This window comes from Peromyscus eremicus, chromosome 3 (genome assembly GCF_949786415.1).
Source record: "Peromyscus eremicus chromosome 3, PerEre_H2_v1, whole genome shotgun sequence".
Taxonomy (NCBI): Eukaryota; Metazoa; Chordata; class Mammalia; order Rodentia; family Cricetidae; genus Peromyscus; species Peromyscus eremicus.
Window position 1 is genome coordinate 88,800,053 of NC_081418.1, and position 19,268 is coordinate 88,819,320.

Genomic DNA, 19,268 nt, shown 5'->3' on the forward strand with positions numbered 1-19,268 from the left:
TCTTTCCTCTTACATTCCAACCCCTGTTCCTCCACCTCTTCTTCTCCTGCTCCCCTCCCCCACCTACTCCTATCCCACCCCCATCCTTTCCCCATAGAAGTTAAGGCCTTCCTTGGGTAGTCAACACAGGCTGGCATACCATCTCTTAGGGTTTCTATTGGGGCTGGCTTACAGTTCAGAGGTTCAGTCTATTATTATTATGGTAGGAGATGGTGGAGTGTAGGGAGAAATGGTGTTGGAGAGGTAGCTGATACATGTTGATAAACAGGCAACAGATAATAGACTGAGTGTCACACTGAATGAAATTTGAGCAAAAGAGACCTCAGTGCTTTTTCCAATCTTGATCTCAACAATTCTCGCTCATACAAATCCTCCTCTTTCTCGCCAGTTGGACTCCTAGAGCTCCACCTGGGGCCTGGCCATGGATCTCTGCATCTGGTTCCCTCAGTCATTGGATGAGGTTTCTAGCACGACAATTAGGGTGTTTGGCCATCCTATCACCAGAGTAGGTCAGTTTGGGCTCTCTCTCGACCATTGCCAGTAGTCTATTGTGGGGGTATCTTTGAGGATTTCTGTGGACCTCTTTAGCACTTTGCTTCTTCCTATTCTTATGTGGTCTTCATTTATCATGGTCTCTTATTCCTTGTTCTCCCTCTCTGTTCTTGATCCAGCTGGGATCTCTCACTCCCCTAAGCTCTCTTTCCCTCGACCCTTGCCCTTTATTACCCCCACTCACGTCCAGGGTGTTCATGTAGATCTCATCCATTTCTCTGTCATTGGGCGATCCCTGTGTGTAGCATGAATCTTAAAGAGTTCTTATTAATAAAATCAAACATGAGCCAGGTATTGGGTTGAACACTGGGAGATCAGAGAGACAGAACAAGCCACAGCCACCTCACCTTGCCAGTTCCTCAGCTGGTCCTGTTTCCTCAGACTGGAAGCCTCTGAGTCCTCATCCAGAATGAATCTCAGCTGAACTGTGTTGCTCCAAAGCCTGGATGCTTAACCAGCCAAATGCTTAACCTGGCAAATGCTTCTAGTTTCTGGTCCTCACGCCTTATAAACCTTTTTGCTTTCTACCACCACTCCCTGGGATTAAAGGCTGCTTTCTGGGATTAAAGGCGTGAGTCACCATGCCTGGCGGTTTCCAATGCGGCCTTGAACTCACAGAGATCCAGAGGGATTTCTGTCTCTGGAATGCTAGGATTAAAGGCGTGTACTAACATTTTCTAGCCTAAGTATCTTGTTGCTTTTCTGTTCTCTGACCCCAGATAAGTTTATTAAGGTACACAATATTTTGGGAAACACAATACCACACCTGTGTCTTTTTTGGGGTCCAAATGAATGGAAACACATGAACTATGAACCAATAGCTGAGGAGCCCCCAACTGGATCAGGCTCTCTGGATAAGTGAGACAGTTGATTAGCTTGATCTGTTTGGTAGGCATCCAGGCAGTGGGACCGGGACCTGTCTTCAGTGCATGAGCTGGCTGTTTGGAACCTGGGGCTTATACAGGGACACTTGGCTCAGCCTGGGAGGAGAGGACTGGACCTGCCTGGATTGAATCTACCAGGTTGAACTCAATCTCCAGGGGAGTCTTTGCCCTGGAGGAGATGGGAATGGGGGATGGGCTGGGGGGAAGGCGGTGGTGGTGGTGGTGGTGGTGGTGGTGGTTGTGGTGGTGGTGGTGGTGGTGGGGAGAACAAGAGAATCCGTGGCTGATATGTAAAATTAAATTAAATTATAAAATAAAATAAAAATAAAAAAGACCTCCTCCCTTCTTCAATAAACGGCATTTGGCATTAAAAAAAAAAAAAGAGACCTCAAAGCCTGCCTCCACAGTGAAACACTTTCTCTCTCCAACAAGGCCACACCTACTTACCTACTTCAACAAGGCCACACCTCCTAATAGTGCCACTCCCTTTGAGGGACATTTTCTTTCAAACTGCCACAAATGTATCATAGTGACTAAAGTTAGTCACATTACTATTCTGTTGATCTTTAATGCTGAGTGAGGGAGAGGGTCAAGAATTCTCACCCATTCCCATCCCCACACAAATGTTGGCTATAGATGGAGATGAATGTGCTAAATAATTTTATTATAATGCTTATTATACAATCTATATTGTATAATATACATCAAACTACATTAAAATGTAGGTATTTATTTGACAATTACCTATTTTAAAATTTAGAGAGAAGAAAAGTTTCAATGAATAAGTCTTCAAGGTAAAAGGAGAGCTTTACAATGCAAACACATTGCTTAAGAAAAGTTACTTTTCTTTAAGGATTCTAACCTGTCTAGAAATTTTCTACATTACCACTCCAATATGCTTTGGAGACCTGCAAGTTAGCTCAGCCTATAACTATTTGAAGAGTGTGAGAACTTGAGTCTGGTCCCAAGGACCCCTGTAGAACACAAGGCTTGAAGAAGGAAATCCATCACTGGGGACCAGCTCTGAGATTAAAAGCGCTGCACCATGTTCGGTTCAGCTGTTCTACTTCCTTCTTTGAATTTGAAGATGGGAGCCCTGAGGTTCCTGTTCCTGCTGACATACCTGCTGTCTGTGGCCTATTATCTGCTACCATTCCCCTCCACCAGGGTGGACTGTTACTCTCTGGAACTATAAGCCCAGACTATTTCTTCCATAAGTTGCTTTAGGTCATGGTATTTTATCATGGAACCAGAAAAGTAACTAATATAACAAGGATTATCTTAATCTTCTAATCCTCCTTCTGCTGTGTCCTGAGCGCTAGGATCATAGATGTATGTCAACCCGCCCAGTTTTATGTGGTACTTAGGACAGAACTCATATTTTTGTGCATGCTAGTCAAGCGGTCTACCAAATGAACTCTGAACTGTATCCCACTCCCATTATATAATATCTGCAGCCTCCATTTCCTACAAGAGACACAGATGTCAAACACTGTTCCAACCTCTGATCGGTCTTGAGTGTTCCTCTAAGCTGCGTTGTGAGAAGCCACCATGTTCCTAGTGTCCGCATGGAAAGCGTTGATAAGAATATGTGCCCCAGTTGCCACACTTCGCTTATATCATACTCAATGTTTAACCCTAATGTTCACTTTAAAATGTAATGTCTAATTCTGTATATGCTGAATTCACCCATTTATCTCCATGTTTACTCCAGTTTGACTCAACCAGATCAGGTATTGTCTGGAAATTTGCAGAGATTTCCTAATTAGCTTGCATAATTTCCCTATGATGCATTTTTCACATAGCAGCCTGACTGAATTTACCTAAGACATGAATTCAATGATACTACTTTAACATATGGAAATCCCACATAGGATTTCAGATGTCTACCACACTCTGTTATTTGCTTCTACAAGTTCAGCACCTCTGACACCCTCTTTCTTTGATCACATGAAGACCTCTCTCTTCTTCCCTCCCTATGTGCCCTGCCATACATAGCTTTCTTCCTCTTCAAACAACAGCCTGGACTGTTTTCTTCCTGATAGCATTTTCATTGATTCATACAGTCTGAACAACACCCAACTGAATTTCATTCTTATCTCCATGTTATTTTTTGATATTATACTTTCAGTGTTTATTTATTTATTTATTTACTTACTTACTTATTTACTTATTTTGTCTCCTAAGCAGCATGTGGTTCTAGGGAAGTCTGAGCCTCCTCTATTTTCCTCTGCTGCTTTCTTCTTGGAGTCTAGATACAGTAGAGCTGTCACCATATCAACATCTGTTTATCCAGCAAGTGAACCCAAATGTAAATAAATAAAAGCAACACACAAAATCTAACTGTTTTAACCCATTTAAATTAGGGAGGAAATTAGGCTTAGCCAGAGTTTGATGATTAACATGAAAGAAAACACAGGTATGCCTAGGCCTCTAATAATCACAAACATTGTTGTGTGGTTTAGAACAGCCAAGAACAATCCTAATCCTGTTACATGGAGAAATGTGGCAGTTATGTTAAAAGCAAAATGCTTCAGTGTCAGAATAAAGGTGTGAGTGTGAACATCTCTGTGTGTTCATGGCTTTGGCAGAGAGTATATCTTTACTGAGATGACAAAAATAATTTTTCTTTATATGTCTGGAATGCCAATAAACTTAAAAGGGAAATAATATATATATGACTCAAACCAACTTTTTTGGTTAGGTTATTGTTTGTTTGTTCATTTTTGTTCTGTTTTTATTTTGTTTTGTCAAGTTGACACAAACTGCAGTACTCTGAGAAGGTTTCTTTCATGGAGAAAATTACTCCATCAGGCTGGTCCATTGGCATATCTGTGCAGCATTCTATTGATTAATGATTGATGTGGGAGGGCCCAGCTCACTAAGGGTGGTACTACCTCAAGGAAGTTGGTAGTAGATGGTATATAAAAGCAAGCTAAGCAAGCCAGGAAGCACTGTTCCTCTTTGGTCTCTGTTTCAGCCGCTGCCACCAGGTCACAACTTGTGTTTCTACCCTGGCTTCTCTCAGTAATGGGCTATAAGTTTTAAGGTAAAATAAACCCTTTCATCACCAAATAGCTTTTGTTTTTCTCCCTTCCTTCCTTCCTATTTTTTATTTTGTTTGTTTTTTGTTTTTAGACAGGATCTAACTTTAATGTTTTGAGATGGAGTTTGGAACTCACTTTGTAGACAAGACTGGTCTTGAACTTAGAGAAATCCACCACCACTCTCTCTGCTTCCTGAGTGCTAAGATTAAAGACATATGTCACCCTGCCCAGTTTCCAAGGGGCTTTTGGTCATAGTATTTATCACAGCACTAGAAACCCAACTAAAATACCAACTTTACAATCATTTTCTTAAACTGTGTGTTCATTCTTCCACCATATTTATCTATATATTTTGTGGTTTGGGAATGAAATGTCTCCCATTGTCTACTTGGTCCTCAGTTGGCAGTTTTATTTAGGAAGATTGTAGTCTTTTGGAGGTAAATCCTTGCTGAAAAAGTACATCACTGGGCATGGGCTTTGAGGGATTTCAGCATGATAACACTTTTTGTTCACCCTCTTTCTGCTTTGTGCAGATAAAATGTGATCCCTCAGCTTCCTGACTGCCAGGCTGGCCTCATACTTCTGCTGCTGTGACTTTCCCATATGATGAACTATATCCCCTCTGGAAATGTAAGCCACAATAAAACTTTTCCCCCTCTAAGTTATTTTTATAAGGGTATTCTGTCACCACAACATAAAAGTAACCAATACTACATTTTCCTAGACTCATTTAAACATAATTGGTCTATTATGACAAGAGGTGAATGCATTTGTTATATACATTTTTAGTATGTAAACTGGACATGTAACTAACTCATCAACATACAGTTACAGTTATTCTTGAATTCCATCTCCATGGCAACAATGTACATAATTCTAAGAATTAACTGTGTAATCCTGTCCACAAATAGCTTTCTGTATAATAATAGGACTGCTCTACTTTTTAAGCAAAGAAGCTTGAAGAACAAGACAAAACATCTGTTCTACTTTACTTGTGAGTGTGAAAATATGGGCAAAACACACCGCTAGGGAAAGCTTCTATTAAAGTATCAAAAGTTGTGTATGACTGACAATGAGTTGAGTTTAATTTAGCTGGGAAAATGTGGAAAGGAAGCCTAAGAAAATGTACACATATAAATGTGTGTGTCCATGAGTGTGTACACATTTGCTCAGCTGTGCACACATTACATAATAGCAATTATCAAAGATAAAGTCCATATAACTGTCCATCTTTCTCCATTAGGATTTACTCAACATAGACCTCACCTCACAGACATGTGTTTTGCAAATATTAAGGTGATACAATGTCTAAGTGCCCAGAGGTGGATTTTCAATGAAGCCAGAAGGGACAAATGATTTGTTTTCCCAAATCCACCATGACAACAGCTCATACAAATCTTAATAGTGCTTCTTTCATGAGCAAGATATCAGTATTAGCTTTTCCCACCTTCTGCTTCTATCAACTATTGTTCAGCTCATAGAGAAGAATGGAAGTTGCTTTTGTTCATTTCACATAAGAGCCAATTGAAGTTAGAAATCATATCCATTTCCTGTTTTGGTTGCCTGTTTCACAAGCATGGCACACTCCCAATTTTGTGAAACCAGTAAGAATACTCAGAGAAATTGGTCATTATATATTTTTTACCCTGAGATTGCCATGCTCATCACAAAGACAGTACTGGGCTGATTCCAATTGTCAGGAAGCTTTAATAATGTGATAGATCTGATGATACTTATCAATCTTGAACTTAAATTCACTATCAGTATGAGGATGCTCTAGATAATCAGTGTGTATTCAGTGTTAGATATAAAAAAAGAAATTGGGCATACTGACACTAACAATGAGAACAGAGCATATATACCAGAATACATTCATTTAATGCATAATCTATAAGTATGCATATCTGATTCTCAAAATGGTACTAGAACTACTTTTTAAAATATATATTTGGAATAGTTTAGAAAAAGCTAGAGCCAGAAAAATGTTCACTGCATAATAACATTCGCAGTGTATGTCTGGCGACCTGAGTTCAAGATCCTAAACTCATGTAAAGGTGAAAGGAAAGTGGAAATTCACAGTGTTATCCTCTGATATCCATGCACTCATCTATGGCATCCACTGCGCATGCGCACACACACACAAACACACAGGTATCATACATAAACACATGCACTCACATAAACATTAATAATAATAATGATATTAAAATTAGAGAAAATGAAAAATATACAGAAGTCACTTTTGTTCTTCCAATCTTATTTCTTTTCCTTTCTTCCTTTCTTTCTTTCTTTCTTTTTTTTTTTTTTTTTTTTTGGTTTTTCAAGACAAGGTTTCTGGTGTAGCTTTATGCTTTTCCTGGAACTCACTCTGTAGACCAAGCTGGCCTTGAACTCACAGAGATCAGCTTGGCTCTGCCTCCCAAGTGCTGAGATTAAAGGCATGGGCCACCACCTCCTGGCCTGAATCTTATTTCTGACAAGTAAATATTGGTAATAATGGTATCCTATTTGTAACTACTGGGTTTAGAAATTTACAATGGAAATTAACTAGATCATGGTCACAGCAACTGTATTTCTCTTTCTTCCACTTCAAAGAAATGAAAAAGGAAGTAAAAAGGAAGAAGCTAGGTACGACAGAGTACAACTTTAATCCCAACACTCAGGAGGCAAGAGGCAGAAGGAGCTCTATAAATTCAAGGCCAGCTTAGTTTATACACACATTCCAAACAAGTATGCCTCCTGTCTCAGAAGGAAAAAAAATTGTGTAAGATACCATAGAAGATAAAAAGATTTTTTTATTAAATTTTTTTTTTCTATTTGAGAGAGAGGGGTGTGTGTGTGTGTGTGTGTGTGTGTGTGTGTGTGTGTGTGTGTAAGTGTGCTTATATACTACATGTGTACCTGTAGAGGGCATTGAATCCCCTGGAATGGAATTACTGAAAGTTGTGAGCTGCCCAATGTGGTTTCTGGGAACTAAACTCAGGTAACCTTTGCAAGAGCAGCAAGTGCTCTTAACCACTGAGCCAGCCCTTCAGGCCCAGCTAAAAAGAATATCTAAATAGAATCAAAGAAGAGATTTGCACAATATAATAATAGCAACAGACTATAAGTTCAACACATTTGTTTTGAGGGAAAATTTGATATTTTCAACATATAAGTTCTGCCTAGTTTGCTAATAATTAAATCTCACTAACATACATACAAACACTTTACTTATTGGTATTCCTGCAATGTAGGTGACTCTAGAATTAATTCTCTCTTACTTGTTCCTAATAGCTACAAAGTGATTAAGAAATAGCACTGTTTCATGTTGACAGATAAAAACAGGTTGTTACATTTCTAATTAGGAAAAACTCTTTGAGATCGGTTTAAAATTTGAAAACATTAAAAACCAATTCTGAACCATTCTTTGTTAAAAGCTGTAAGCAAGAATTGGCTTAGGAAAAGACCAGTGTTCTCAAAAGAGTTCATTCAAATTTACTCAAGATAGAGTTATCCAAGAGGGAACCTCCAATGAGAAAATATCCCCCATCAGATTGGCCTATTGGCAAGTCTTTAGGACATTTTCTTCATTGATGTTTGGTGTAGGTGGCTCCAGCACACTCAGCGTAGTGCATGGACTCAGGGTCCTGAAGGGTATAAGAAAACAGGTTGAGTAAGTCAGGAAGAGCAAACCAATAAGCAGCATTCCTTCACAGTCAGTGCTTCTATTCCTTTTTCTAGGTTCCTACTGTGAGTTCAAGTTCTGACTTCCCTCAGTGATGGACTGTGATCAGGACATGCAAGACAAACACTTTCATTCTCAAATCTCTATTAGTCATGCTTTATCACAGAAAAGGAAAGTAACTAAGACATTAGTTAGTTTCTCTTTTCAGTATTATTTTTCTGCTGTGGGTATTATACAACTGAAAACCTGAAATTCCAAATGAGAAGAACTTTGTTCTGCCTGAAAGCATTGAAATTCTTTTTTTTTCTTTCACATGTGCAAAAACTTGGTTTTATTTCAATATTTCTTGGCATTGTATTCAATAAGGCAGATGCAACATGATTGATGAATAGTAAGTAATTTTTCCCCGGAATGTCTGAGACTTCATTGGGCCATTAAGATGTGAAAAAGAGTAGCTGAGAGGCTCAGGGCCTGATTTAAGTCACAAGAAACCTGTTGACAGGAAGATTAGCTACCCCTGCACATTGTCATGTGAGAATATAGACCCAGACATTTATTAGAAACACAGCCTTGAGAAGAGATCAAAAGCAAAGGATTAATAAACAGATACCCCTCAAACACCTTATCCAATCTAATCTGTTGAATTAACAAAACATGACAATGTCTACTTTTAGAAATCTTTTCATATAGCCAGGAGTAGTGATGCATGTCTACAATTCTAGCACTCATGTAGTTAAGGCAGGAGTATTATGAGTTCAAAGCCATCCTAGACTACATCATGGATTTAGAGCCAGCCTAGGCTAAGCAACAAGACACTAGAAAGAAAGCCTAGTGGACTGGAGAATCAGAGTTTATCAAAATCAAGATATGAAGTCATTCATGACTGACTGACACCAGGCCCTGTCTTGTGCACAACTACCATGGACAACTACAGTTTCTGTGAGATCATGACAGCAATACCCAAAAGGCAGCATTTCCCAGCTCTTCTCCCTGTCCTTCACCTGTTATGTTCTTTCCATTTCTTCTTCCATGATGTTCCCTGAGCCTGAGAGGGAGTGGTATAAATGTCCTATTTAGGGATGAACACTGAACTTTCAGTTATTCAGCATCTTAAGTAGGGGTCAGTCTCTATATTCATCATCACTCACTCAAAGAGAAACATTTAAGACTACTATTGAGAGTAGCACTTGTCCATGGGTATAAACAAAAGTGTTAGGAAGACAGTTTGACAACATAGCCATTTTGTTGAAAGACAAAAGCAAGATGTCACCTCCTCCAGGGTCTTTGGCCTCTTCAGCAGGGACACTATTAGTAAAATGAAAAGACAATACAATGGAAGGAAATATTTGAAAAAGCCAAAGAATCCAGAAATATTCATAAATGAAATATATGTACACCTGTAGGGGAACAAAACTAAACATGATGTTACTGTCACCTTCTGGTGTGGCTACATGGAGTCATGGGGACTTCTATTCATGGTTAATGGAAACACAAAATGATGCAGCCATGTTGGAAGGTAGACTACCAGTTCTTTACAAAACCAAAAATATTTTTGTTATATGATGCAATGTTTGTTCTATTTGAGAGTTAGACATAGATCTTAGAAATTTAAATCAAAGCAAAGTTCTACAGGACTGTTTATAGCAACTTTATATATAACTACAAATTAATGAAAACAACCAAAATGCCCTTCAGGAGGTAGGTGGAAAAACAAATGCTGTCAATCCAGCCAATAAAATACTTACTATCATTAAACAGAAATTAGCTATCAAACTTCGGAAAACCATTGGAAAAACACTGAGAGTACAGCTTTATATTAGGATGCTTTCCTGGTACCAGAATGTAAAGCTGTATGTTCTATTCCTAGAACCCAACCAAACATACATAAAGCATGAAAGAAAAGTTGTCAATATAAAAATTCTAGGTATTTTTACCTACATATATCTAAATACATATATCTATTCTACTGTTATGGCATTTTTGGTGAAAAAAGCAAAACTACATAAGAAAAGAAAGTAGTTGTTAGGGGGTGACATGGAAAACAAAATTATACATAGACAGAAATGTGTAAATGAAAATGTAGATGCAACCAACCATCTTATTAAATAAGAAACACAGAACCAATGCAAAGAAGAAAGCCAAGAGATCAGAGTTAAGAGCCTTACCCTGCAGCTAGTCTCTTAAGCCAAGAGACCTCTACAAAAGAGACCTACTTCCTGTGTGTTTGTCTTTATATAGTCTTTCTGTTCTGCCTTCTCATTGGTTGTAAACCCAAACACATGACTGCCTCGTCACTGCCTGTTTGTAGAGAGTTCCAGGTCTTCTATGGTTGGGATTGAGATTAAAGGCATATGTTTCCAATGCTGGCTGTATCCTTGAACACACAGAGATCTACCTAGTTGTCTACCAAGTGCTGGGATTAAAGGCATGCGCCACCACCGCCATGCTCTTGCTATGGCTCTAATAGCTCTGACCCCCAGGCAACTTTATTTATTAACATACAATTAAAATCACATTTCAGTACAAATAAAATACCACCATAAAATGACTGTGTGTTGCTGTAAAATGATGGTATATAAATGAGTATATAACATTAAGAAAAAGCCCAGAGCTGGCAGGATGGATTAGCACACTAGGTGTTTGCTGCAAAGCCTGATGACCTAATTTTGGTCCCTGGAACCCACATTGTAGACAGAAAGAATGATCTCTCAAAAGTTATTATCTGACCACTACATTTACAACATGGCACATGGCACACCACACACACACACACACACACACACACACACACTCACACATCCATACACATACACTATAAATAAATAAAATTTAAAAGAATAAATTGAATTTGAGTTATGGACTTATAATAACTACAATGTATGAATAAAGTTAATGAAATGTAAGAATTTCAACACCTGAAAATTTTAATTGGTCTCTCATCACTCTGGATTTCAGTAGAGTTTGTTCATAACAAAGGGGGCATGTATAAATGAGGGTAAAATAGATGGGAAATCTATCTTCCACTCAGTTGTGTTATGAATATAAAATAGCTTTTTAAGTTCCATTAAACAATAATATAAAATACAAACACTCAGATTCATGGTGGCTCAAGATGAATAGTCCAATATCCTACTATCAGTAAGATAAAAAAATAGATACAACCTGTAGTAGAACATTATTTTAAGATGTGTTGCATTTGTTTGTGCTATGGAACATTTGTTTAATGATGAAAAATGTGTTACATTCCTTCATGTCACATTTGTTTAATCTGTGAAGCTGAGTTACTTTGTGTGTCTAAAACACCTGATGGTCTAATATAGAGCTGAATGACCAATAGCAAGGTAGAAGAAAGGATAGGCAGGGCTGGCAGAAAGAAAGAATAGATAGAAGGGGAAATCTGGGAGGAAAACAGGAGAGATCAAGGAGCAAGAGGAGGAACAAGCAAGAGGCCAGCCACCTAGCTACCCAGCCAGCTGTGGAGTTAGAGTAAAAGTAAGAATTATAGAATTAAGAGAAAGGTAAAAGCTCAGAAGCAAAAGGTAGCCAGGATAACTTAAAGTTAAGAAAATTTGCCAAGAAACAAGTCAAGCTAAAGCCAAGTATTTATAAGTAATAATAAATCTCCACTTGTGATTCATTTGGGAGCTAAGTAGCAGGTCCCCCAAAAGAGCAAAGAGTAATGAAACAACTAACAAGATTTTGGAGCCCAACGTGGGGCTGTAGAAAGTTGAACAACAACCAATGGGGAATTATCAGTCATGAAAAGAATGAGTGTCTTGGAAGAGCTGTGATACAGAAAATCTCTGAAAACCTGTAAAGTGAAAAATGCCAGGCTTAAGTGACTATTGATATGTTCTTTTAGATGTAGTAGCCAGGGTAAATCTACAAAAATTGAAAATAGATCCATGATTTCCAAAGCCTGAGTGAGGAAGGAAAGATGAGAAATAGTTGCTCAGACCTACATTTTCCTTCTGAGATAAACTTGTTCAAAAATTATTTATTCTATAATTTTAGAATCTCTAAAAACTACAGAATTGTAGAATTTAAAAGGATGGGTATTATGGCTTGTGAATTATTGTTTAGTAATCTCAAAAGAGAAATAAACAAGGATAAAATTTTTTGTAAGTCTTTCTGTGTTTGATGTTAGTAAGAACCTCATGTATTTTTGGAATTTCAATTTTTCTAGTAAATTATTTAGCTATCTGGATTTCTATAAAGAGGTAGTTTTTTAGAAGACAAGTTCACAGCCGGGCGGTGGTGGCGCACGCCTTTAATCCCAGCACTCGGGAGGCAGAGCCAGGCGGATCTCTGTGAGTTCGAGGCCAGCCTGGGCTACCAAGTGAGTCCCAGGAAAGGTGCAAAGCTACACAGAGAAACCTTGTCTCGAAAAACAAAAAAAAAAAGAAGACAAGTTCAAACTATAGTTTTTCTATGCTGTCAATTATCTAAAGATTTTTTATCAATTGCTACATAAATATATCAGTGGTAATACAACTAAACTTTTTAAAATTAGTTTGTCTTATAAATTGACAGATTATAGACCTATATATTTACAAGCAATGCTATGATCCATGAATATTTTTCTAGTTAAGTTTCTATTTCTCTGATAAACACCATGATCAAAATAATCTTGAGGAGGAAAGGGTTTTTTAGGTTTACAAGTATACAGTCAGCATGTAAGGAAGCCAGAGCAGGAATTTAGGCAGGAACCTTGAGGCAGCAACTAAAGCAGAGACCACAGAGGAATGCTACTTATTGACTTGTGGTCCCAGCCCTGTCAAACTACCTTTTTTGTAAACCCTAGGCTCATTGCTTAGAGATAGCACTGCTCACAGTAGGATGGACACTGATATATTTATTAAGCAATTAAGAAAACGTCCCTCAGACATGGTCACAGGCCAATCTGAAGGAGACAGTTCCTCTGTTAAGTTTCTTTCTTCCCAAGTGTGTCAAATTGACAACTGAAGCTATGACCAACATAGTTTGGAATAATAAAATAAATATAATTCTTACTCCACAATCTTCAATATTTAACCCTGATTTTAAATGAACCACACATTGCTACTAACTTTCCTAATTTGCTGTGTGCTAGATATTTTTAAAATATATTTTCCCCTGTAGTAGAATATTTTAAGGTGTGTTACTTTTATTTATGTTGCATTTGTTAAACTCTGTGAAGCTGTGTTACTGTGCCTGTGTAAAACACCTGATGGTCTAATAAAGAACTGGCTAATAGCAGGACAGGAGAAAGGAAAGGTGGGGCTGGCAGGCAGAGAGAACATACAGAGGGAGAAATCTGGGAGAAAAGAGATCGAGAAGGGACCAGGAAAGGGAAGGGCATCAGGGGCCAGCCACTCAACTCCACAACCAGCAAGCCATAGAGTAAAAGTAAGAACTATAGAAGTAAGAGAATGGGAAAAGCCCAGAGGCAAAAGGTAGACAGGATAAGTAAAGATAAGGAAAGCTGGCTAGAAACTAAGCCAAGCTAAGGCTGGGCATTCATAAGTAAGAATAAACCTCCTCCATGTGTGAATTATTTGGGAGCTGGCTGACAGGCCCCTCAAAAGAGCCAAAACAACAAACAACATTCCCCTTATGTAACTGAGGCTCTCTACCTATAGTGCCCCAGACTCTGTTAATCAGAGTCCTCTGTTCTTGTTCCAGGAGTGTGATGTGCCTGCAGGTATCTCTTCAACATCCTTGTCTGTCAATATTTTGGGTAAATAGCTAGCAATATGATTGTTGGATCACATGGTAATCTCTTTGTAGGTTTTGTTGTTGCTGTTTGTTTTTGTTTTGAGGAACATCCATGATGTTTTACATCATGATGATACTTGTTTACATTACCACAAACAGTGTCAGGTTTTATTTTTCCGCAAGAATTTATATAACATGACTTTTTTTTTTAAGAAATTTGTCTCACTTATTGTTCTTCAAAACAATAAACAGTTACATGTGGTTGTGAGTTGCCCAACTTGATTGCTAGGAATCGAACTCCAGTTCTGAAAAATAGCAGGAAGAGCTTTTAACTGCTGATTTATCATTCCAGAGCCCCACATTTATTGCTTCCATGTTTGTAACAAATAATTCCCCCTAAAATCAATAAATATGAATTTACCTTTTGCTACACCTTCAATTATTCCATGCAACTTACAAATGCAGTCTTCACAACACAGTCAGGAATCTCATCACAATTTGTAGCAGCCTATCCTCATTATCAGAAACATGGTAGGACATTTTAAAAACATTTTAGGAATAGATTATCTCAATGCTATGTATCTATCATCATCAGTTAGATTAAACCGTAGAATCTTGGCAAATCATTTTGCCAATTTATTGTGTTTCAATGTTCTCTGAAAATGACAATCATAAATCATAATAATGCAAACCCATCTTCTCATGTGAATATAGCCAAAAACCTATATGAGATTTTAACAACTTAATCATGCAAATATAGTTTGGATAAGAAATATATTCATATTATCAAAATATTGAAATATCAAAATGAAGCAACAAAGTAGCATTGATGTCAATCAAATAACTTTTCCAAGTTGGGAAAATATGCTTTAGACTATAAACTACACTATCATATTTAATTTATCCAATAATAAATAAGATTATTTTATTTTTGTAGTTTCATCTCTTTTTTTTCTAGTTGTTGTTAAATAAAATTTTCAAAATTGTGTTCCTTGTTACAATAGTATTATGATTGTTTTAGTTCACATTGTGGGCTCTTCATTTCTATCAGGCACAAAACTGCCTTTCTGGAGTGCATATTTGATCAATTATTAAATCTCACCTTTTATCCAGAAGAATTAAAGAAAGAGACTTTCAATACTCTCCAACTACCTTTGAAAAGGAATCTGCAATGCCACATTAAATTAAAAGTTGAGAAAGGTATTTTTATTAAGCTAATTTTATAGGTAATAAAACTAAGTTTCTGAATGAATCACTGACTTTTTAGGAGCAAATCATGAATTTGTAAGGAAAGAAGTTGAATTTATTATTCAGATCTAATGTAATAGAGAATATGCAAGGAGATTTTGCATGTTAATAAGTTTATATTTTAAAAGGATATGTAAACAGGGAAACAAATAAGCAATGATAAATAAAATCAGGGGCTGTCAAATAAAAATCACAGTATTAATTAAGCCTACTGCTTCAAGGGAACAGAAAATACTGTTCAACTAAATATAAATTATTCCTTATTTATTTCTAGCACAAAGGATAGTTAAGGTAGTTGTATGTCTTCAGTTATAGTACAGTAATGGGGATATTTTATTGTATTTATATATTAACATTTCCTAAAGACAGACTAAAACCACTAAATAACGAGTTCAATAGAAGAGCAGAAATTTAGTTTTTCCTTGGTCTTCTCTGTTTAAAAAAAAAATTCTCATTTAGTAAAACATCTATCTTATCAGCAGTAAGGACAGAGGCAGTTTGCCAAGATTGTAGTCAAAATGGATCGGGAACTTTTAGGTGAGCAGCTAATTGTTTGAAATCATGAGAAGTCTGTCAACAAACAAACTCGATCCTCTAATGAAAAATCTAGGAAGCAAAATTTCAAAATGGCCATCAATGGTTACTAAGAATATAAGAAAGGGTCTGGAGTTATGGTTCAGTAGTAAAGAGCTTCTGTAATGTTCTCTCAGCCTTATAGAGGTGTCCAGAATATCTTGTTTATGGCTGAGTACTAAGCCATCACTTAGTCTCATTGCCTTGAGCAACCATCTGTTTCTGCTTTGATCTCTATTAACTGTAAAGAGAGGCTTCTCTGCTTCAGGATGAGAGTAGCCTTATTTTCTATATGGCCACAAACATATCAATTTCGCTAAATAACATGACCATCACCCGTGTAGCTCCTATAACTATCCTACTCATAGTTTTTTTTTAATTTTGTTTACCATACCATGCATGGAATTACATACTATGAAGCAGGACTCAAATTCAATGGAGGAGAAGTTGGTTACTCCCATGACAAGTGTGCCGCTATTGCACAAGTGAACTATTCTTGCCTAGGAGTCTGGTATTGTGTTCATATGATTAACAGCTAGTTAAGACTGTTGATACTTTTTCTTCCATAGTTGCCTGCATAGCACCTTCCAATTTTTATGAGCTATTTACTTGTAGCAATAGAGAAAACAAAGGAGAGATGAAATCTAGCTTCATGAAGTTATATATAAATGTAGTGATTTTCAATAAATAGTGAATGAAATTATAGTCAATTGTTCTTTGTGGGTTCTCTATACAGTTGCTATGTTAATTTGTTTTATGCATTTTAAAACCAATGGAGATGTGATTTATCAATGTTATAGATGACATAAGGCAAATTTGGTATCTCAAGTGATATATGACTAGAGTAGTGTACTTCAAATGATGAACTAAAAACCATATAATATATCAACACCATCCAAATAAATGATGAGAGTCTATAACAGATACTACAAGTAGAGTTTGAGTAGCTACAACTCAGACCATAATAATTCTTTTTTCCAAAGTTCAGGCATAAATGAATGGAAATATTACCATTGCAAAAAGTAAAGAATTGAGCATATTAGAAAAAGAGTAAGATAGTTGTCTCCTCCTCTATATAAATGTTACATAATTTGCTTGTGATAGGCATACCAGCATAATCAAAAGTAGAGAGTAAATAACTAAAAGGGATTGTGATAAACACCTAGATAATCAGAATCCTCCTGAGGAAAGCACAGGACTTCAAGAATTGTTATAGAACAATAGTCATAATAGTAGGAAAAGGCATTGCAAAGGAATTAGAGATGGGATATTCCTATATGCAAACATCATAATGAAATAAAATATGGCCTGATATGAAGAAATATGACAGTTTGATGATGTTAGCCATATGATTCATAGAAGAACATTTGCTAAAGTTCACTTAAAATAAAATAAATAATATATAAATTATTTAAAGTAATATGTCTTTAACTGTATCAATGATTATGATATACATTAGTATTGTTTAGGAGAAGGAATACATTAACAGATTAGTACCCAAGGAAGAATGTCTAAGTTTAGCAAGGGACCATTGCATTTCGTGCCTTTGATTCATTTGTATTTTTTATTTTGATATTTATTTATCAATTTTCAAATAAGTCTACTTTTTCTGTTTAAGAAACAAAAATAATTACATTATTTTCTCAAATACAAGTGGTATATATATATATATATATATATATATATATATATATATATATATATTTGAACTTAAATCCTTTTATGGGCTTCTAGTAGTTCAAAATAAATGTATCTTTAATAAACAAAGCATCTAATAATCTTCCTCTACTCAAAATACAAACAAGAGATTGAGGGAATGTAATTGGTCACAGAGGCAAGCAAGTAACTGGCTATCATAATTACTACAAGTAATTGACACTTGTAGTCTTCTTACCATCACTATAATAAAATACTGAAGACATGCTACTATAAAAGCAATGCTGTTTAATTGGCTGATAGTTTCAGAAGCTCAAAATCCATCTGGTTTTTGTAGGCTCTGGGAAGAGGTCATCCTTGATTATATCACTTCATACCAAATAGCAACAGCAGCAGAAGGACATGTGTAACAGAGAGCTCCCATCATAAAATCCCACAAGAAGAGACAAGATGTTCAGCATGGAAGGTCTTTATAATTCATTTTTCTTCATCATTTCCAATATTATAGTGACTTCATCAAGTCCTAGTTCATTGTAGGTAAAATAAATACCATGCCTACTTCGGGTTATTTGTGTGACCATGGATAGTGGGTTATATAATGGAGCATGGGCAATATACCAGTGATATATCACTGAAGAAAATGACTCACCTTACCTCAGAAATTATTATTGCTAATAGCTACTGTGAGAGGGATGGAACCTCATGAGATCATTCTCCATCTATGATGAAATGAATTCTGTGTGGGGAAAAAGACATGAAAGTAAGAGAAGAGCTTGTTGGGATAAGAAAGGGGTTTAGTGGAGTGGGGGTACAATAAGACAAGGTATATTGTATACAATTATGGAATTGTGAAAGATTAAATTTAAACATTTTTAAAAGAGAATCTGTAATTAACACTCAACACACTTCAAAATTGTTTTAGTTCCCTTTCAATATAACATTCTTAGTGCATTCCTAAATCACTTTTTCCATCTTACGTGCACTCTGCAAATTCCTTGTTCTTTATAAACACAAAATGGTTTCTAAATGCTTGCTTCTTTCAGTTGTGCTATATTTTTATGATAGTAATAAATACATTCATAAGTGATGCATTGGTAGATTGCTTTAGAATCGATACAATAACTTCTTTAGAACTATAACATTCCTTACTGCATGTGTTCCACATAAAGGAGAAAAATATTTTAACCAAGTATGATGATTTGAATGGGAAATATCACACCTAGGTAAATGTGTTTAAGCACTGCTCCTTTCTGGGTGACACTGTTTTGGGAGGTTCTGAAACTTTTAGGACATGCAGTCTTGCAGGAGGAAGTACATCACTGGGGTTCGGCTTGAGAGTTTATAGCCTTGGTTCACATCTTCTATTTCTGCTTCTCATATAGGGGCAGAAACAGGATCTTCCAGTTCCTTGCTTGGACACCTGCTCCCATGCTTTCCCTACAATCATGAGCTTTAACCCTCTGGACCCAGAAGCCAAAATAAAATCTTCTGTAGTTTCCGGCCATGCCATTTTATCACAGCAGCAGAAAAGTAACTAATACAAAATAAATACATTAAATCATAATCATTTGGGTTATCAACTGAGCATCCAAATTAGTTAATTTTCAAATTCAAAGGAGTTGTCTAAGATTTGATGTAAATAATATGGTCGTTAAAAGTAAATCTTTTAATTGACAGTGAAATTTAATGAGTTAACTCCATAGTTTATTTGTAAAAAAAGCATACTATAGTGGTTTATAAATAATATAATATACATTATAAATAATACAAAAAATTACATATGATGCTAAACTCATGATACTCAATTGCCTAGTACTTCTGTATAGTGCTTTAGCATGGAAAGTGGGAAGACGGATATGTGGTAGAACAGAATAAGTTGCTTTTCACTTGCCTTCTTTCCTTAAAATTAATAATTATTTATTTTATGTGTATGGTTGTTTTGCC

General features: G+C 36.4%; 1 long non-coding RNA gene across 1 annotated transcript; it reads left to right on the forward strand.

The window, feature by feature from the left end:
- Nucleotides 1–5,369: 5,369 nt before the first annotated feature.
- On the forward strand, nt 5,370–17,906 carry LOC131905932 (uncharacterized). The gene is made up of 2 exons (XR_009378079.1): nt 5,370–5,477; nt 17,662–17,906. It is a non-coding gene; the product is annotated as an uncharacterized LOC131905932 (long non-coding RNA).
- Nucleotides 17,907–19,268: the final 1,362 nt, after the last annotated feature.